Source organism: Lampris incognitus, unplaced genomic scaffold (assembly GCF_029633865.1).
Source record: "Lampris incognitus isolate fLamInc1 unplaced genomic scaffold, fLamInc1.hap2 scaffold_57, whole genome shotgun sequence".
NCBI classification, from domain to species: Eukaryota; Metazoa; Chordata; class Actinopteri; order Lampriformes; family Lampridae; genus Lampris; species Lampris incognitus.
The window spans coordinates 497,501-506,719 of record NW_026611535.1 but is presented as its reverse complement, the minus strand read 5'-3'; the positions used below and the strand labels follow the sequence as shown (position 1 = coordinate 506,719).

Sequence of the window (9,219 nt, the reverse complement as noted above, 5' to 3'; positions counted from 1 at the left end):
GAAATGCAGAGAAAAGTGGTTTTTAGCCATTTGTAGAAAATGCATATTTTTCATAATTATGCATAATTATTGTAATTATTTTAATTTTCTGCTATTTTTCTGATCCTCTCTGGAACAATACCTACCACCTCCAAAAAAAATAAGGATCATAAGTGCATTTTTGCAAAAATGCATATTTTGCATAACATTGGTCTACAAAAATATAGTTGGTTTTTTTTTTTTGTGTATGGACTTTGGAAACTGTTTTTGGCTAATTTTGGGCTGCTGAATCCCAATCTGAGCTCAGATTTGCTCTATCACATCAAGTTTTTGTGCTATCTGTATGCTCCTTATTCAGGATTGTACAAAAGTTGACCATCTAGTCTGGCAATGTTGGTAGGGCTAAAAATGACCCCTATTCATTTCCGAAGTAATTTCATGCTAGCTGAGTGTTTATTTATTTATTGTAGTCATTTTTGCATCTTATCCACCTCTGTAAATCTCCCTCCTCTTCATCCTGCCAGCTAACCGCCTTACCCCTGTCCCTAAACCCCCCCCCCACTCCCAGTCCCTCCCCCCAAATGCTTAGATTCATGTGAAATGGCGAGAGAAGTGGTTTTCAGCCATTTTTAGAAAACGCATATTTTGCATAATGATGCATAATTATTATAATTATTTGAATTTTCTGCTATTTTTCTGGTCCTCTGTGGAACAATACCTACCACCTACAAAAAAATTAGGATCGTAAGTGCATTTTTGTAAAAATGCATATTTTGCATGATGCTAAAACATGAGTCCCAGAAAAAAAAAATTACATACGAGAAAAAATCACAGATGCTCAGAATCATCTGAAATGCAGAGAAAAGTGGTTTTTAGCCATTTGTAGAAAATGCATATTTTTCATAATTATGCATAATTATTGTAATTATTTTAATTTTCTGCTATTTTTCTGATCCTCTCTGGAACAATACCTACCACCTCCAAAAAAAATAAGGATCATAAGTGCATTTTTGCAAAAATGCATATTTTGCATAACATTGGTCTACAAAAATATAGTTGGTTTTTTTTTTTGTGTATGGACTTTGGAAACTGTTTTTGGCTAATTTTGGGCTGCTGAATCCCAATCTGAGCTCAGATTTGCTCTATCACATCAAGTTTTTGTGCTATCTGTATGCTCCTTATTCAGGATTGTACAAAAGTTGACCATCTAGTCTGGCAATGTTGGTAGGGCTAAAAATGACCCCTATTCATTTCCGAAGTAATTTCATGCTAGCTGAGTGTTTATTTATTTATTGTAGTCATTTTTGCATCTATCGATCTTCTAATGCAACAGTGTTTTTTTAACTTCGAGTGTAAAATTGCTGTTTTCTCAAAAATAATGATTTTTCACAGTTCAAAAACCTGATGTGATAGGCAAAAACTAATGTCAGATTTGGATTCAGCAGCCAAACGTTAGCTAGAATCCGTTGAAAAACCCCATGCAAGAGAAATTGTGTTGACCAGTGATGCCAAAACATTTGTAAGTGCCAGAAAAATGTTATCTAGGTGAAAAAATCAAAGATGCTCAGAATCATCTGAAATGCAGAGAAAAGTGGTTTTTAGCCATTTGTAGAAAATGCATATTTTTCATAATTATGCATAATTATTGTAATTATTTTAATTTTCTGCTATTTTTCTGATCCTCTCTGGAACAATACCTACCACCTCCAAAAAAAATAAGGATCATAAGTGCATTTTTGCAAAAATGCATATTTTGCATAACATTGGTCTACAAAAATATAGTTGGTTTTTTTTTTTTGTGTATGGACTTTGGAAACTGTTTTTGGCTAATTTTGGGCTGCTGAATCCCAATCTGAGCTCAGATTTGCTCTATCACATCAAGTTTTTGTGCTATCTGTATGCTCCTTATTCAGGATTGTACAAAAGTTGACCATCTAGTCTGGCAATGTTGGTAGGGCTAAAAATGACCCCTATTCATTTCCGAAGTAATTTCATGCTAGCTGAGTGTTTATTTATTTATTGTAGTCATTTTTGCATGTATCGATCTTCTAATGCAACAGTGTTTTTTTAACTTCGAGTGTAAAATTGCTGTTTTCTCAAAAATAATGATTTTTCACAGTTCAAAAACCTGATGTGATAGGCAAAAACTAATGTCAGATTTGGATTCAGCAGCCAAACGTTAGCTAGAATCCGTTGAAAAACCCCATGCAAGAAAAATTGTGTTGACCAGTGATGCCAAAACATTTGTAAGTGCCAGAAAAATGTTATCTAGGTGAAAAAATCAAAGATGCTCAGAATCATCTCAAATGCCGAGAAAAGTGGTTTTTATTCATTTTTAGAAAAACGCATATTTTGTATATTTATGAATACTTATGCATGATTTTAATTATCTGGGATTTTTCCTTTACTCTCTGAGACAATACCTACCACCTCCAAAAAGAATTAGGATCATAAGTGCTTTAGTTTTCGGTCTCGCTATCTATACCAACACCACACACACACTAACATCACACACATACACATTCTGAAAATATATGAGTGACTAGAAGAGCCCCGCTACAATGTAGCAGTTCGGTTATCCACCCGTCTAAATCTCCGTCCTCTTCATCCTGCCAGCTAACCGCCTTCCCCCTGCCCCTAAACCCCCCCCCACTCCAACCCCGCCCAAATGCTCAGAATCATCTGAAATGCCGAGAAAAGTGGTTTACCCCCCTTCAACTCCGTCCCCCGAAATGTTCAGAGTCATCTGAAATGGCGAGAAAAGAGGTTTTTAGCCATTTTTAGAAAATGCATAGTTTGCATAATTATGCATAATTAATATAATTATTTTAATTTTCTGGTCCTCTCTCGAACAATACCTACCACTTCCAAAAAAAGTAGGATCATAAGTGCATTTTTTCAAAAATGCATATTTTGCATAATGCCAGAACATTTCTAAGTCCCGGAAAATGTTTTTTATATAGGTGAAAAAAATCAAAGATGCTCAGAATCATCTGAAATCGCGAGAAAAGTTGTTTTTAGACATTTTTAGAAAAATGCATATTTATGCATAATTATGCGTAATTTTAATTTTCTGGGATTTTTCCCGTACTCTCTGGGACAATACCTACCATCTCCCAAAAGAATTAGGATCATAAATGCTTCAGTTTTCGGTCCCGCTATCTACACTAACTAACACACACACACTAACACCACACACACACACATTCCGAAAATATATGAGTGATTGTTCCTATAGTAGATACTATTGTTATGTATTTAACCGTGAGAACAGTTTAATCTCCATTAAAGTTAAACAGGAATAAAAGTAATCTTGCATTCACACATTCAACTGATCTATTTGGTAAAGTGCAACACTTTGGCATGACTATTGTAACCACATCATGTAGAATGAATGCAGAGCAAACACGCTTTGTTATGAGACGCTTCCTCACTAAATGGCGACCGTGACGTTTCTACTGCGCTGCTGCCTATGTAACGTAGCGAGCTAGCATGCTACAGCTAGAATGCTACAGTTAGCACGCTACAGCTAGCACGCTACAGCAGAGCAACATCTCCAGATTAGCCAGACTACCTTCACATGCTACAGTTACTGCAGACAGGAATATTTTACTCCCTGCGTGCTCCTTATAGGATAGAAAACATATACACACTATGAAACATATCAAAACTATCGCTCCTACCTGTAAGGGGGGGATAGAAAGACACAAAACACGGACACCATGTTGCTACAGTCAAGTGGGATGTTGTAATGGCAGACCGCAGGCAACACTTTATTCCCCTACAGGTCTGAACAAGGCATTAGCAATGGACAACAGATCAGCAGATTCCAGGCTGATGACTAAACTTGGCGAAACAAGGAAACACTGGGAAACGTAACTTCAAGTGGATTTTCCCCAAATAAAATATGGAATGTAAATTATAATTAGACTGTGCATTTTAAACACAGCAACTTTAACTTCTCTTTTTATAGTCAGTGCACATCTTGTGGAGGTTTTTTCAACATTTATTTTTCCCATTTAGTGCATTCAGAATTACAGCATTTTCATAACCATTACACAAGCTGGGTATGTTGTGACTCAAAATATAGTGAGGCATTTGTTAAAGTTTCTAGACCCCCGCAGTGTTGAGCATTTGTATAAATGGAGCGATTGATGGCTTTTCAAGACTCACGGTATGTCTTCATGCGTATTCAGCAAACAGCAATCCCAAGACCATCGTTGTTTATTTCATAGCAGAAGTTGAGAAAAGGATGGGGACAGCTGTCAGAATTCGCGCAGATTTGGGGACAGAAAATGTCACAATGGTAGAGATGCAGAAATTCTTATGATGGAGTACGGATCGCCACGTCAGTAATTGTTATATTGCTGGGTCCAGTAATCACTATCAGTGGATGGAAAGCTGGTGGACTTTTTGAAAACGCATCATGCCCAATACTGGATGAATTGTCTCCAGGAACTGAAAGAGAATGACTGTTTCTCTTGAGACTTCTTGGACAAGTAGCTTGTAGTGTTTACTTGTGTGGACATGTTTTAGGTGTGTTAGTAGGTCTATGTTTCTATATGTTATTCTGTCCCTATGCGTGTGTGCATGTGTGATTTTAATAGGTATTTATAGATATTTGTATTTGTGATGTAAACAATTTGGTTGTTGGGCAAAGAAAAAGTTCCTTTCCCCAGCATCCACTCACCCCCTTTGTCCATAAGAGCATATGTCTGCATGTATTATAGTGACTTTTAAAAAAGGAAGTGTTACATTAATGTTTGTTCTCACTGATATTTGAGTTTGTACAGGAAGAGCTGATGCAAGTTCCAAATTTGTGGAATACCCACATTATCTGCAAGAGCAGAAATGCCGTAGCTCCAAGTGGATGTTCAATTCTCATGTGCAGCATTCCTCATATATTTGGAGGACAGATTCACCTGAAGGAGGTCTCCCAGGAAGCAGTGGAGGCTTGTAAACAAGAATGCCAACAGAGAGGACCTTCTCCTTATGATGAAACTGTATTTAGCTTGTGTTGCCTTATAATGGCAGAAAACTCCTTACTCTCAGCCACCCCAACAGATGAAGCCATAGAGATGTATCTATTCCTGAGAGCATAGATAGTTAAAGAGTTAGAAATTACTGCAAGAGCTGTGAAGCATTAAGGCAAGGCTACATTATGTCAACTGATGCCTTGGTTAGTTAACATTATTTGAATTTGTGAGGAAAATATCCAAAAATAGTCATAAACATCAATTCTTAGTTTTTTTGGGTCTTCATTTTCTGATCTGTGCAGAGAAAAAGGAATGTGTAAATGGAGTTAAAAGAATATTTTGCCTATAAAATAAATTTTGTCATTGCTGATACCAAAGATATTTGTCATGTGTTGTTTGCAATGTGGATTGTTTTTAAATGTTACTGTTGGGATTACATGACAATGTTGAGTGAAACTATTAACTGTCACATGTACTGGATGATTTTTGTGAACTGCTTAAATCTAACAAAAAATAGTAATATTAACAAAAAGGAATTTTTCTGCAAGACCAGAAATGATAGTAAATATTCAGTTTGAAAGGTGCAACCAGTTACCTATTGTAATAACATGCAGAGTAGCCATGATAATATCACAAAGTGATGTCTCCCTAATAACAGAGTTCAAAATACCAATCATAACACACACTCACCCCTGCCACCCACACAGGTGTTGTACTCATTGCTGTTTGTGGAACTCCTTGACAGGTAACAGCTTTAAAAGGAACAGACCTGTTTTTAATGCACTTGGCAGATAATAAAAAAGCTGTGTATTTCTATAGTTTGTATAGTGGCTATAGCTCTCAAGCACAGAGAGGTGTGTCAATGTACTTGGTAAATAGTCCTGTTAACAGGTAAAACTTTTAAATTTCCAACATCAACCATTTTGTGGTATGGCTTGGTACTGGAAGGATGAACTTATCCCTGACGTAAACTATGCTGAAGTTATAGGAGCTTTCAGTGACCAGTATACTCTCCATGGTGGCCCACAGGTATGTGTTACTGGTTGTTGTGCCAGTGTGTGTACTGGTGTGAACAGGACCTTTGTCATTTGTGTACTTTGCTGAATCCACGTCAACTCAACTCTTCTTGTCTGTTTTTTCAGCCCATTTGTGGATTTTTGCATAACTTCTTTCCTCCTTTGGAGCAGAAGTCTCCTCATCTCCTCATCAGTGTGCTCATGAAGTCCATGATTGTGGAATCAATTTGTCAAGATTGATTCAAAATTGTAAGCTACGGGATCTCGGCCTAGTTTAAATAGAATACTGGATTGTGATTCTAGAGATAGGGGCTAAACTGCTTTGGGCTACCGAGAGAGGCATGTAGCAACAAGAACTGCTAATTCTTACTTTTTAGGCTAAAATTCTAGAAATGGCTTTTAAAGGATAACAGCTATCCATTGGTCTTAGGAGCCACAAACCCAAGTAGGAGCTCATGTAAGCAAGTGAGTTCAACGGTCTTAAATACAAGTTTCTTCAAATATGTTCTCATATTTGTTGTGGCAATAGTTATCCAGGTAACTGCCAACAATACATTGCAGCTTCTCATTGTTTGAGAGGGAGTTGGGATTATGTCTTTCTTAGTTAATGGCTGATGATATGGCTGAGTGCGAGCCAACATTGCTGCCCTTTAGGCAGTCCATAACTGGATTGGGGATATTGGCAGAATCGTAGCTATAGCGTGGATTTTAAGTCACCTGAACTCCTAGGAGCTACATCAAGTCTTTTAACCCTTCCTTGCAGGCTTCTTCTCCAAAGATGCCATTGTGGAGGCCCTGAATAGTTCCCACATCAATGCATGAGTCGTAACAATCCCCTTAATTGCCACCTCACTCATGTTGGCCTATAGCCTTGGAGTCATATTGATTGGATCTATAGGGTTTCCCTAATTCATAGCCTATAGATCCATCAATCACAATAACCTCCAAGTAGTCAACATTATTAAGCAGCTAGCCTGATGCAGCATTTCAGCAGGTGTGGTTATTACCCTAAATATATATGTGCTCAACACTCCCACTGTGACCATATCTAGCCCTGTAAAGTTAGAATTCTTGGCCTGCTAGTAGCCATAGAACTTGTTAATAGTTATTAGGCTATTAGGTAGCCATCATCCACCTGCTAATACCTGAGTCTTAGGTAATATTTGGGCAGATGATAGCAGGTTAGGCCATAGACCCGATATGACAAGAGAAAGTAGGCTCTAAGTCTGCCACCTTACTTCAGATCCCACCTATGTTCAGCACAAGTAATATCAATGGGACCTCGTTAAAACACACTTAATACTGCTTATACTCACCGTCACCCTGTCAGTCCTTCTGTCAAGGTAACTGCAGCTTGGTTTCGTCCTTGGGCTGTGTTTTATGTGTCAGATTTTAATAGGTGTATTTCTACCCATACACTACAACTGAGAGACCTTCACAGCATTCTTCTTGGTAGTCGATATTTGTGGAGATGTGAGCCATAGGCGACTCATATGTGTCGTCCATGTGAATATCTACCTAGTACATATTGTCCAAGGTGTCTATTATGGGTCATACTTCTACATGAGACCTGAAGCATTGGAGTTGTTGTCCTAGTTGTAGTTATAGCTATTACCTTCCTAGGATTTGTTCTTCTTTGAGGCCAAATGTGTTTTTGAGGGGCCACAGTCATTACCAACCTACTCTCAAGTATTGCCTATGGAAGAGGAATGCTAGTTCAATGGATCTGAGATGGATTCTGGGTAGATAATGCTGTTGTCAATTGATTGTTCATCTTTCACTTCCTGCTCCATTTGATTATTGCTGCTGTCACCCTTGTTCATCTGTTGTTTCTCCACAAATTGGATATAATAACCCAACAGGGTTGAAGTCAGATAAGCTATTTTTCCCTGTTATTTCTCCTACAAGGACCTACTATGATTCCTTGTGTTCCTCAGTGCCTTGATAGCTTTAGCTGTATTGTCCTTGAAGCTGTATGTATTTATGCTTTTATTCCTGCCAATCCAGTAGTCAGTTTTCCTTGAGTTAAGTGTGAGTGATAGTTTGTATTAGTTTACACCATCCTATGATGTATTCCCAACAAACTAATCCCAGCTGCGGGTTGAGTTGAGAATCTGATTTCATTTTTAGCTGCCTTTCCGGGGTTGGGTCACGGTTGCTGCAAGCTAAGTAGGGAACTCCAGACATCTGTCTCTGTAGGAACGCCCTCCAGGTCATCATGGGGGATTCTACTCCGTCTTGCTTACAGGTATATATTTATTGCAGGACAACAGCAGTAAAAGCAATGAAATATTATTTGAAACTTCTTTTATGTAGTTTAAATAATATGTCATTGTTTTTACTGCTGTTGTCCTCCAAGGTGTTGTCAGGCCAGTTTGTTTATGTAGTTTCTGTAGCGACTTCTGTGTGTAACTCGGTGTATCCTGCAAGTTGGTCGTGCTCGGTAAACGTGCAAAGGAAGGCGCACAGGAGGTATCCTAATTATATGCCTGAAGTACGTCAACTGGTTTGTTTTGATGTGAAGTAGCAGTGGTTCTATTCGAAGTTCTGTGTGGATGTTCGAGATCTTTACGCTATATGCAAGGCTGAACCCAGACACGCTATTGAGGAATCTAATTTCGGGTGTGTGTATCTGTGATGCTACTCTTTTGGTCAGTACCTAAAGCTCATGATTATAGGTGAGGACTGGAATTAAGATGAATATGTATATTGAGAGCTTGTACGTCAGGTCAATGGTGTAGCATATCGTCTGTATTATTGCATCAATTCGCCTGACAATATTTTGCTTTATGCTGGATCCCTGGTGGCGATAACGGAGACAACCTTTACCAAGTAAGATATATGTGAAGCGGCATTGTCAAAATAAGATCTTCCTCTTCCTCTTCCTCTTCCTCTTCCTCTTCCTCTTCCTCTTCCTCTTCCTCTTCCTCTTCCTCTTCCTCTTCCTGCAGAACAACATCAATGAAATGTTATTTGAAACTTATTTTACATAACTACATAAAAGAAGTTTCAAATAATGTTTCATTAATTTTACCACTGTTGTCCTACAGTAAATATAGAGGGAGTAGGACAGCGCGGACCCCACCCGTTTACCTCTTAACGGTTTCACGCCCTGTTGAACTCTCTCTTCAAAGTTCTTTTCAACTTTCCCTTACGGTACTTGTCCACTATCGGTCTCGTGCAAGTATTTAGCCTTAGATGGAATTTACCACCCGCTTTGGGCTGCATTCACAAACAACCCGACTCCG

The 9,219-nt window shown here is 38.3% G+C and overlaps 1 pseudogene; it reads left to right on the top strand.

Moving 5' to 3' along the window:
- Positions 1 to 5,885: 5,885 nt before the first annotated feature.
- LOC130133962 (cytochrome b-like) lies at positions 5,886 to 7,891 on the top strand (annotated as a pseudogene).
- The last annotated feature ends 1,328 nt before the right edge of the window (positions 7,892 to 9,219 follow it).